General features: G+C 40.2%; 1 protein-coding gene across 3 annotated transcripts in view; it reads left to right on the forward strand.

Annotated features, from left to right (window-relative positions):
* CTBP1 (C-terminal binding protein 1) overlaps window positions 1-13,125 on the forward strand; it is a 233,459-nt gene that overhangs the window by 37,214 nt on the left and 183,120 nt on the right. The gene's annotated exons all lie outside the window — the stretch shown is intronic.

The following is a 13,125-nucleotide window of genomic DNA, read 5'->3' on the forward strand; positions in this document are numbered from 1 at the left end:
AGTCCAGATATGCAACACTCAGATAAAACAAAGGCACATGTTGTACTTTGGTCTATTTTAAGACTTGATTTTTCAGGGAACTATTTTTTATTTGCTTTTGATATAATTGCAAATATACTCATCTTGTAGTCTTGAACTTCTGATGTTATTTATTCAAGCAAAATACTTTTATGTTTTCAAATCTAATTATGTGTAGGGAGAGCTGTTATTCAAACATTCAAAAAAAGATTGCAGGGTCTTTATATTCTGGAGGCAGCCTTTGAACTACTTCTGAAGAAATAATACCAGCAACCAAAGCAAGATGAGTATTATTTGGGCCCTGGTTCTCATGTTTTCTTCCCCATATGCATATTCCTTAATTATTATATTTTACTTGGTTTAAAATTCATTTGTGTACAGTAAATTGAAACAGAAAAATTGAAACATAAAAATTATTTATAATAAGACCATTTAAGTTATAGTTTGCATTGTTGGTTCTCTACATATGAAAATTCTATGGTTATGTTGTAGACCACTGTTTGCTTTTTCTTTAAGTCTACTTGTTTTAAGCTTTTTTTTAAAAAACAAAGACTTTCTTGGTGGCCTCTTTGCTTGCTTTTAGAGCCAGAGCATCTCTACAGGATTTTTTTGGCATTGCTGCAGTTCTAACCATACTCCAGATATGGTTTAGTAAAGTTGCTGCAACCTCTCTCCAGATCGTGGAGGAAAAGATTTTGTTTCTTAGTAAAGCAAGCATCCTCTAGTATTTGTTTTATAAAGAACACCAGGAGTGTCTCTTCTGAAGTTTGTTTGGAATTTGCTGTTTCAAAAGGTGGACTTTTTGGTTTTGTCTCCTTTGTTTTCTGAAGGCAGGACAATTTCAGCTGGCTATTCAGGGTCTAATACTGAGCTGTGAAACAGTTCCAGGTATTTTGGTGGAGATGCCAATGCTGTGGAAGGAAAGGATAAGAGGCAGCTGGTGCTGAGTCCCTTCCATGCAGGCTCCCATATCCAAAAGGAGCCCAAGTTTCACTCGGTTTTTGTGTAACTGAGGGGATAATCCAGGCAGGCTGCTGCTTTAGGAGCTTCCCTGTCCTCCCAGTGCAGCCAACACTGTGCAGGATCAAGCAGCAATAAGCAAACACCAGGCACAGTTCAGGACTCATCTCAAGGAGGAGGGCTGGAAGCTGTAGGCAAAGAAGACAGGACAGCAGGCACTGGGATGGTCCAAAAATAGGGAAAACATGAAATACTGAGGTTTCCCAGCTGTGGAACAGATTCCAAGAGCAGCAGTTTTGTACAGTGGTTCCTGCAGATCTGCTGATGAACACCTTTGAGTGGAACTTTTGAAGTAGTTGCCCAGTGAAAGAGTTATGAACAACTTGGATTACTGATAATTATAAGTAGCACAGTGAGGTTTGCTTGGAGGACTTCTATTTTATCTCCTGGGTGCAAGACTGCAAAACTCTGCTTTTCTCCAGGTACTCTGAGTCTAGCCAAATATAATTCATCTGACGTTACTGGAAGAGCTCATAGTACACCAGAAATCAATGGGAAGTTGATCCACTTTATGTAAATTTTTATCCAGACCTTTTGAAAAGTCGCCAGTGTAGCAGAGTGTGCCTGGGAGAGCAGCAGAGCCCTGCTGAGGTGTGAGGGGATGGATGGCTCTGCTCCTCGGGGACACTGTGACATTCTACAGGCAGGAAATGCCATTCTCCTCTCTGACAGGAGATCAATGCACTCACATGGCTCAGGGCTTTCCTAAAGAAGCACATTCAGTCTTTACTGACACAGTCTGACACCAGCACATCTCCTCTGGAAGGAATAATTCTGCATTTGCCCTCCTCTCCCTGAGAGGGGTTAAGAGGTTTGAGGATGTGAGGTGGTGCCTTGGGTGCTGCCCATAATGTGCAACACTGCTGCTCGTGGCTCACACCTCCAGCTTCCTTCCCAAATTAAGGAACACAGTTCTTGAGGCATGCAAACTACTTTGTGCATGTCTAACTTCCAGACTTTGTACAAATTTTTGCAAGTTCCTAGTTAGATCTTGAAGGAATATTATATTCACAGCTTTGGCCTTATTTTCAAGATGTTGTGAACTTACAACAGTTTAAAACTTTTTGATTAAAACTGCACTCTGCAGTTAAATAATCAAGAAGAACTAACCTCAAGTTAATATGTGTTGGAAATTTTATTTCCTGATGTAGTGTAGGACTGAAATGAATTTCCATTAAAGACTGTTATGGTCTTATCACTTTCCAGACCAGCTGCCAAGTGCATTTGCTTGATCTTTCTTCTCTAACAGATACAAACCCAGCATATATGTTCAAATAAGGAAACTAAAAATAATCTAGCTGCACACAGAGTTCTCTTCCCAGACATGAGAGAAAAGTATAAACTGTGGTAATTTATAGTTACATCTCAGAAAGATATTGAGATGCTGTGATGAATGTAGTTGCACTAAAACCCCTCTGCAATAAAACAGAAGTTTCATGCATTTGAACAGAGTTGCACTGCCAGGTGTGTCCCATGTAGGGATCCTCCATCCTGACATGAGCATGGAGAAGCTTCCCCAGATTTCTCACACCTGCCTAAGGATGTCAGGGCCTGTTTGTCCCCCTCTGCAAACTTCAGAATTGCTTCACCAAGTAGTTTTGCATTGAAGTGGGTCTCAAAAACGGAGCAAGCTGCTGCTCTGTGATGTTTGAGAGCTCTTAAAGGTAACTTTTGAATGCAGGGATGAAGAACACAGGTCCCAGGTTTTTAAGGTCCTTTCTCTAGATAGTTGCATATATCATATATCTCAGCACTATGTGAACAGAAGAGAGGAAGATCTAGTTCAAAAACTTGTGTATCTGAAAGCAAATTCTGCAGACCTTCAGCTAAGCAGCCTGCAGGGACTTTAACTCTGCTCTGCCTTCCTACTGAATAAAAGAATGAGTGGATGAGCTTAAATGATGAGAACAGACCAAACAAAATCAGTTTGGAAAATGAGTTGTGTTGGTTACAATATATTATATCACAGCAAACAGTTGTCAGCCAGTTTCAGATGCATGAGACTGTCTAATTGTACTTTTAATTCTTTGTTTGCCCGCATTCAATTGTGTTAAAGGATTCAATATCCCAGCCACTCGCATTAATCTTCTACATAAGCAATGCCTGTAATTGCAACAAAGATTGTGTATGGAATTTAGCAAGGTGTGAGAGTGCACTGGATTGCTGGGACTGAGATGGGAGTGTAGTTGGCTGGAAATTTCTTACTGAAATGTCACGTCAGGAGATGGAGATTGACACCAAGGTGTGGGGGAAAGAATTGCTAATTAAACAGTTCCTCTAGCTGGGTATGAAAGTTGACTGTGGGAAGATGGTCAGTGATGCCTTTGAGGCTGGAGACCTTTGAGCTGGGTGAGGGAGCCACAGTGGGAAATAAACCGGTAATTTAACTTGTAGCTGTTTTTGTAGAATTCAGAATTAGCTTCTGTTTTTCAAACAGATATTCTAATAGTTGGGGTTTTTATAGCAACAATTTATAGCACTTGCAGACTGTTTTGGATCTATAAAATGCAACATGATGTGGTTGTGCATCCAGGGATGCTGCATCATTGGAAGTGCTGGATGAGGCTTGGAGTGATGTTTTAAATACTGATTTATGGAAAATGCAGAGTAAATCCACTTGATCTTTACCATTTTGGTATGTTTAGGTGATAAAAATTATCCTCTCATTAAAGTGGCAGAAAGAAATGGTCCGGCATTTTTAATGTATCCAATAAACCCCATCAAAACAAACCCAAACACATGTAATTTATATATGGCAATGTACACTTTTTTAAAAAAAATACATTTTTAATTCAGATACTACTAAAAAATTTAGTTTTATCCAGACACCTGAGCTAGCAATAGATAGATACCCAGACCAGGTATCTTTTATTCTGACTGGAATGAATTGCTATAGTCTGAAGAGTAGGTGCTATAGTAGCAAAGCTTTATCCTTGGTATTTTCTTTTTTCAACCATAACTGGAAACAGTCTCTGGAAGTCTAATCATGCAAAATTATCAGTTTCCTTCTTGCTTTTTTCTTTCTCCTTCTAGTAACTGAGCAAAAATTATATATGTAGTAGTCACTGGGTGAAACAGTTACACTTCCTCTCTTAAAATCTTTAATGAGTATTCTAATTAACACAAAATATTACAAAATTAATTTACACCAACATAAGGCTTAGAGATTCCTTAAGTGGATGATGTCAGGTGTAGCCAATCTAGTGCTGCAGTATTGTACACCTTAATATCTTGAAAAGATGTCATGTTAGCTTTCCATAGGTAAAAACCAATTATATTCTAATGTTTGTGGTGGTGTGATACTGATCCTGCTGTGGTGCTATGTTGCTGCTACAGGACAGTAATATTGGCAAACAAAAAATGTGACCAACAGTTGTATTTGCCTTAGCTGTAGAAAGTTATTTCACTGAAATATTTTCTAGGTATAAAAGTAATACTGAAGAAATAATGCACAGTCATAACATTTAAATATTACTCAGTTTACTTTTTGAGTGGAAAGTAACGTATTGAATCTCAAGAATGTTTTCCCAGTACTTGACGTTCTTTCTTACAGCAGCAGGGATGCACACATCCGTAGAATCATAAAATGCTTTGGGTAGGGATGGCCCCTAAAGATCCCCCAGTTCCCCCCTGGCCATGGGCAGGGACACCTTGCACTGCCCCAGGCTGCTCCATCCAGCCTGGCCCTGGGCGCTGCAGGGATGGCACATCCACAGCTGCTCTGGCACAGCATTCACAGGATCCCTGCGTGGGCAGAGACCTTCAGCATCATGGAGTCCACCCCAGCCCCTCACCCAAAGCCTGGCCCCCAGTGCCACAGCCAGGCTTTGTTGAACACACCCAGGGATGGCGACTGCACCACCTCCCCATGCCAGAACTTTATCACCCTTTGTGTACGGAACTTCTTCCTGATATCCAGCCTGTATTTCCCTTGATGCAGCCTGAGGCTGTGTGCTCTGCTTCTGTCATGCTGCCTGGTGAGAGAGACCAAGCCCACCTGAGCACAGCCACCTTTCAGGGAGCTGTAGAGAGTGGTAAGGTCACCCCTGAGTCTCCTTTTCTCCAGGCAATGGATTCCAATGTCTCACCACCCTCACAGCAAAGAATTTCTTCCTATATCCAGTCTAGCCCTGCCTGTCAGTTTGAGGCCATCCCCCCTTGTCCTGTCACTCCATGCCCTTGTCAGAAGTCCCTCTCCAGCTCTCTTTAGGCACTGAATGGTGCCCCAAGGTCTCCCTGGAGCCTCCTCTTCTGCAGGCAGGACACCCCTGCCTGTCCCAGCCTTCTCTAATGCAGGCAGGACACCCCAGCTGTCCCAGCCTTCTCTAATGCAGGCAGGACATCCACAGCTGTCCCAGCCTTCTGTAATGCAGGCAGGACACCCCTGCCTGTCCCAGCCTTCTCTAATGCAGGCAGGACACCCCAGCTGTCCCAGCCTTCTCTAATGCAGGCAGGACACCCCAGCTGTCCCAGCCTTCTCTAATGCAGGCAGGACACCCCAGCTGTCCCAGCCTCTGCTCTGCAGGCAGGACACCCCTGCCTGTCCCAGCCTTCTCTAATGCAGGCAGGACACCCCAGCTGTCCCAGCCTTCTCTAATGCAGGCAGGACACCCCAGCTGTCCCAGCCTCTGCTCTGCAGGCAGGACACCCCAGCTGTCCCAGGCTGTCCCCACAGCAGAGGTGCCCCAAGCCCCCCAACAGCTTTGAGGCTCCCTTTGCACTCGTGGTATCCAACGTGAGGCTTTTGGTGTGGAGAAAAAGCCACCAGGCCCACAGGTCTCTGTCTAAACTTAATTAGCCATAAGTAAATCTCTAACCTAAATGTCTTCAGATGTGATTTCTTATTTACTTTAAGAATAGAGCTTTCTTTTTTCCCCACTGTTTCTTTTCCACTGCATATGTTAATTTAACCAGGAGTTTTAAGCTGTAAAGCACAGGTTTCTGAACATCCATGGGATACTTTTAATAGTAGTTTTGTGACAGATGAACCAGTTTCATATGTGCAGTAGGCACACAGACCGTGTGCCTGGCATTTTGATGTGGGTTTGTGTCTTTCTCAGAGACAAAAAAAAAGTATCAATAAATCAATAAAAGGTTAAAAGTAATCTTTTCTCCTTGCTGGTTTGAATCCTTTCTAGCAATAGAGATTCATGAAGTTCACCAGTAATTGTTTCCTTTCTCTGAGAATTCATTAACCAAGGCTTTAGCCTTTTTATTGTCATGAGCACTGACTAATGCTTTGCATCCTGTTGTGCTTTCTCAGGTGCATTTAAATATTAAATACATATTATTCATTTGAGTTTCTGACTCAAATAATGATAATTTTCTGTTTTGAATTAGAGGCAGCTCAGTTTCACTGCGTTGTCTCTCGAAGTCCCTGAGATTGTGTTTCATTCGTTTACACAGTTGCTGTCTCTTCTATCCAAATCTCCAAAAAGGGGGAAGGCTTCCAGCTCCTCTGCCTGTTCAGAGAAAAGAAACCTGAATGGAGATTGATCTTCTTTCAGTGTAATTTTCTTTCTTTTCAGACTCTGAAAAATGCAGAAGTGGTTAACACTGATCTAACAACTGACTTATTTGACATTTCTGGCTGGTTTTTATTTGGATGTTCCAAGTACTTTATAAAGCAGTAGTTGTGGCAGGGCACTGGGCCGTGGATCTGTGCTGTTTTACAAACCAAAGCAGCTGTAGGTGAGGTGAAAGATGCACCCATCACGTTCAATTCCACAAGTAAGGGGAGTAAAAGGCAAAGCCAGGAATGCAACATGTGAGTGAATCAGGTTCATGATGTTAGACCACACCAAATTCTTCAGTTTCCTTCCTTTACATCTTAGTCATAGTCTTGGTCTTTGTGACTGAGGATTGTTACAATGCTGGTTTTTGTGATTGTTTTCTGACACTAAAGAAATCAGTTCAATTTTACTTAGAAATGTACATGTCTTAGGTCACTAGCCTTTAATAATTTTCTAATAGCTTGAGTTCCTCAATGAAGTTTAATTCATGACCTAGAAATCTGAGATGGCAGAGATGCTTCCCATCTGTCTGTAGTCATACACATCTGCAGAAATTCATTTTCAGCAGTGAGTAATTTTTGGCTTGTGGACAGATGTATAATTGAGAGAGAATGCTGGTAAGGGGGGGAAAAAAAAAGCACTGGGAAAAAAACCTTTATGGTGAAGACAAATACCTCATGAAAAGCTTGTAATGTCAGAATTACTGCCACAACCTCCTCTACTGTTTTCACCATATTCCTTGTCAAAAAGGCCATTTTACAGTCCTATGCCATAAAAATAAGGGCTTATGGTTATCAAATTATTACTCTAAATTTTGGAATTACTTTAATTACTTTAGCACATTTTATTTGGTGCTAAAGTAATTAAAAAGAAAGAATAGTCCAAAAGGGAATTCAAAGTATTAAAAAATAGTGGACAATATGTCAAAAGCCCATAAGCCTTGGTTTTAGTTGTGTGTTGACAAAGAGAATTCTTGGCCTTATTTTGAATATATTTATCAACAGGAAAAAACACCTTCATTTATAGAGAAAGAAATGCTGATGATACTGAAGTTCTCTTCCAGCTTGGATGATTCTGTGATTCTGTGAAATTGTATTCAAGTTTTGGGTGATAAATACAGAAGGGGAGGCTGTTGGCTGTATTCCTGGGGCAGAGCCCCCATCCTAGAAAGAACTGGCCTTGCACCAGTGATGAAAAAACTGCTGGAGTGAGTGCAAAGTCTTTTTTTAATCTCAGATGTGGTCCCTGAATTATTCAAGGACTGTGAAAGAGAGTGGTAAAAGTTCTTCTGCTTTGGGTATTGATGTCACTGCTCCTACAGTTACAAGGTTTGGTCTTCAAGCACTCATTAACCAGGATTTTGGTGACTTGCTCTTGAATTTAAGGATGCAGAAGTTTGACACGATTTAGGATCAGAAATATGACCTCCTAGGAGGGTAACAAGGAGCTGTAAGTAGACCAAGGGATGGCTTGGTGATACCTAAGGGGTGCTGTGCAAAGAACATGAGGGAGTTCTTCCATCTGCCAGGCAAAGCTGTAAGAAAGATCTAATCCCTGGAAGTTTTAGCTAAACTGACAACAAAACCAGCCAGTAATAAAGGACACCTACTGCTGGAAGGGCTTTCTGTGAGCTAGGGTGGAGTCTATGGCACTGGCACGTTTTTAATTATGATGATTTTCAGATGTCTCTTAGGCTTTACATTGGAGGGATGGGCAGTTTGATGATTCCAGCAGTATCTTTTGAGTCTGTGTTAGTACTGACTTGTTAGTTGTACTAATAAGCAATAACTTACTTCAGTTTTATTTTGCACTTAGGGTGTTTTTTGTGCATCCCTGTGAGCCTCACTCTTCTGCACTTTGTAGTTTATCTCAGCATTTCTAAGAATGTAAGGGGTGTCAGAAGGGGCTGCAGCCCCATCATCTCCCCATGCTCTGGCTCCAGAAGTGGCACTGGTTTGTGCTTGAGGGAAGGATCCTGTTTGTTCTGCTCTTGCTCTTTTAACTCAGCACCTCATTTCTTGGCAAATGCTGGATGCTGAACTGAACAGACATTTGGTCAGTGGAACACAGCGCAGTCATTGCTGACTGTGAGAACAAAGCATGTGCTGACATTTTCCCTGCCTTTGGCATTTACCAGCTTATGGATTTCTGACCTGGGTTGGTGCTGTGGCTGTTGTTGTCAGTGGCCACTGATGTGTTTTCCATAAACTTATCTTATCCCTTTTAATAACCACTTAAGGTTTTGGCATCCACAATACCCGTGACACCAGATGTTACAATTTAATTACATACTCCATGACAAAGCTTCCTGTTGTTTTTAATATTCTGCCTTGCTATTTCACTGTGTGCTCCCCAGACACTGAGTTAAGACATGGAGTGTATTTTATATATCTTTGTTGTATTCCACCCAGCCATACTGTCTTCAGGCTGGGGGAGTTTTTCAGCAAGCTATTTCATGCTCTGGACCACGCTTACTGCCTCTTCAGGTGCTCTTTCTACTCCTCCATCTTTTTGAGACAGATTCACCTTAGATGTAGGTAATGCCATTAGAATGTTTGGGGTTTCAGTCCTTTTCTGAATAGCTGATTTGTGTTTTGGTGTCTAATTCGGTAACGGCTTCATTTTTGTGATTAATTAATTGATCTTGAAGCTCCCTGTACAGTTTCTCTTAGACTGTACTGACATCTAATGGTAAGGCAAAGTGGCTTAGCCATACTTAATGGCAAGATAAATTGTCTGACAGGCAAATATAATTATATATTTCCTTCCTGATTCAGTATTAGGTTTCATAAGAAAAGATGGAATAACTTCAACTTGTGCACAAAAAGGCTGACATATACTTTTTCTTCTGGCAATTAATCTCTTTTTGTTCTGCTCAATGTGCCATACTTACTTTTAAGTGTAACTTAAATCTTTGCAGGAATATTTTTGTGCCCAGTGATAGCAAGGTGATGGTTTCATACTGCAGAAGTTTTCAGTGTCAGTCACAGGATCTTAGGAAAGGATGTGAGAACAAAAGCTGTCCTGCAGAACTTCCAGAGAGGATGTTCCAGTACTGTTGTAGCAGTCCCTGCTGCATTTTGAAGAAATACCCAAACAAAAGTCTTTGTCCTCTTTTACTCATCCTCCTATTTGAGGTTTCTCCATATCTTTAATGGGAAACTTTTCAAAAACCAATGGATAAGTACTGCTAAGTAATACTTTTATAAATGGAATATAGAAAGAAAAAACACGTTCAGATATTTCTCTTTGTTATATTCCATGTTTAGGTGTAGTACACTGTATAATGATGAGAAGTAAGCATTACCTAAGTTTCATTATGGAACACCAGTCCTCTGGTCCCAAATTTCTGTTTTATACAGAACTGATACTGCTGCTACTGACATTAGAAGGGTTCAGCTCTACAAATTGTAGAGCTTTTTAAAGCAGAGTGTTTCTTTCTTACATCACAAACTTTATTTTTCATTTTTCACAGAATTAGAGCCCAAAGCCTCAGAAAGTTGAGTAAATACATCTTTAAGTTAATGTTCAAATAAAAGAAAATTCTCTTAGTATTTTTCTGTCATTTTACTTTTATCTCTTGATCAACACTATTAGATCCTTCTTTTTTTGCCAAACACAAAATATTTTGTTTTGTACCACAGAAATATTTTGAAATTGAGATACATTTCCATTTCTTAGTAATGATGTTGAGGTATGCTTGACATCAATATAAAGATTTTTTATAGTGAAGGTGATGAGGCACTGGAACAATTGCCTGGAGCAGTGTGGAGAGTTCCTCACTGGAAGTGTTGAAGGCCATGCTGGATGGGGTTTGAGCAACCTGCTCTAGTGGAAGTGGTCTCTGCCCATGGCAGGAGGGTTGGATAAATGATCTGTTTATTAATTGAAATAAACAGTTACTGCAAAACAAAATGGATAGTTATTTAGGGAAATGAAAGTATTTCTAACATGAGGAAAATCACTATGATTATATTTATTTATTGCTTCCAGGGCTGTGCAGAATGGCACTTCAAGGCTTGTGAGGTGTGATGGAAAATAGAGATGTTGTCAGTTTGGGTGGGAAGGAAGAAGTAAAGCATTAATCTGACTTGCCTTGGAAATTTATCAAAATTTTGATCATCAGAACTGATGGCACTGGAATTTGGAAAGTAAATTTACAGTGTTTCTTTGATAGCCTTATATTATACCTTTTGATAGTTGTTAGTTGAAAGAGGAAATATTTGAAGAATTCACTGTAGCTTCGGCCAAAGGAGTGTAAGCTAGAATGGCTGAGATTGCCAGGGGTAACACAGATCTTCATGGCCTTACCCTCTAACAGCCTGCCACTCTGATCTGTGAATTTGATTTCTGATTTGGATTTCTTACGCTTCATCTTGTGACTTGGGGTGGCCTGCAAACCTATGCCTGCAGCTACAGTGGGGCAAAGGGAGAAATCAGCCTTCTCCGTTTGTATCCTGGGGGTGGAAGTCTGTGCTCAGGAGAGTTGATTCTCTGGATTGTGGGACTTGTTGGGTGCCCAGGACAAAGGAGGAATTGAGAATCTGACTCCATGTTCTTAGAAGGCTAATTTATTATTTGATGCACTTATAATAAAGAACTCCATGCTAAAACTATACTAAAGAACAGAGAAAGGTTACAGACAGAAGGTTACAAAGAATGAGAATGAAAGCTCGTGACCCTCTCCATTGTCCTGACACAGCTGAACTGTGATTGGTCATTAATTAAAAACAATTCACATGAAACCAATCAAACAATTCATATGTTGGAAAAACAATCTCCAACCACATTCCAAAGTAGCAAATCACAGGAGAAGCAAATGAGATAACGTTGTTTTCCTTTTCCTCTGAGGCTTCCCAGCTTCCCAGGAGAGGGATCCTGGGCAAAGGGATTTTTCAGAAAATGTGACAGTGACACTGGATCCCCCTCGGAGTGAGGTAACTCATCACAGGTGATGCCTTTTTCTGTTCAGTTCTAGATGAAACTGGTCCATGCCAACCTCCCCCATTAGACTGATGCAAAGGGAATGGTCCAACACTGCATGCTGCAGCATTTTGGGTTTGAGGGGAGTGGAATTTGTCACAACCCACACACACACAGGGTGTGTATAATTAGCCTACTGTTTTGCCCTCTTAAAAAAATAATTTCTCAGTTTGCTTCCTTTTTATCCTTTTACTGTGGAGAAATAATGGTTTTGGAATGGGCCTTCCTTCCAATCTCATTCACAGCTAATGTTTATCCCTCGTTCATTACCAGTATTATCTGTTTTGAAAAGTGAATTCAAAGTTGACTTACTTGTTTATCTTTCTGTTTTAGCCTGTAGGATTTGCCCTCTCTGCTGGAAATATGGTGGAGAATCACTTTTCCTTTTATCTTGAAGTCTCAAAGTAAAGCTCTTCCTTTCTTAAGAAAGAGCTAAATGCTCCAGCAATACCCCATGACTTATTCTCTTTAAAAATACACTGAAAGAATCTGATTAACTGAAGGAAAACCTCTAATATTGTTTGCAACAGTGTGTGTTTTGATCTAAAATGTGTACTGCTCAAAAGGGCTCCGTGCATTGATGGTATCTCAGATGGCTTTGTAGATACTACTTGATATATGTGATAAGCACAATATGCTCTTAAATCTCTTGGATTCTCACTTAAAATATTGAACTACAGAAGTTTGGTCTTAAATACTTTTTGGTGTTTGGGTTTTTAGATCATCAGCACTGTGTATGTATTTTTAGTGAATTTCTCAAATACAATTATTCATGTTGTGGTTTAGCAATTGCAGTAACGAACACTTCCACAATTCCAAGGCTTTTGTTTTGCTGGGAAGCACTTCCCATATCATCATCTGCTCTTTCTGCTGGAGCATGATGTGTAATAAAACTGTGTGAGGGTTCAACTTGGAATGGTGTTAACATGTTAATTTATTTTTTGCTCAAATATTTTTTAAACTTATGACAACTTATTATCAATAAAATAATGTTAAAACAATGCTTGAAAGCAAAAAAAAAACCTCTTTGATTTATATGGCAGCCTTTGAAGCTGCTGTAGACGGATAGAAAACATCTGGTGACACTTTCAGTGGTGGGTCAGTAGTTACAGATGGTCTGTTCTCCACAGCTGTCACCCAGCTCTGTGTGCAGTGACTGCAGCGGGAAAATCTTTTGCTGAATGAATAAACAACACAGCACAAGGAGGCCAGCAGGCCTGGATGTTTCTACAAGATGGGAAATTAAATAAGCTATACAAATTTAAAGTAAGATTAGTGTTTAAAATGTTCATTATATTCTGGTTGTGGTTTTATGCTTTAGATCTTTCTATGTTTCTATGCCTTTCTATGTTATGATCTTTTTATGCTATGATCTTTCTAATTGAAGGAAGTAGATTATAAAACAGAAATGATAAGCAAATAAATTAAAGACTAGTTGAAGGCTGATCCTGTGCACAGGTTTGGGGTGTTGGCTTAAGCCAAGGCTGGTTCTATAGTTCTATACTTACATAGTTGGCTTATAAGATTATAAAATCCATGCTAGATTTGATGTAATGCTTGTGCAGTCTTATAACACAACCACATTCAATAT

Source organism: Zonotrichia albicollis, chromosome 5 (genome assembly GCF_047830755.1).
Source record: "Zonotrichia albicollis isolate bZonAlb1 chromosome 5, bZonAlb1.hap1, whole genome shotgun sequence".
NCBI classification, from domain to species: domain Eukaryota; kingdom Metazoa; phylum Chordata; class Aves; order Passeriformes; family Passerellidae; genus Zonotrichia; species Zonotrichia albicollis.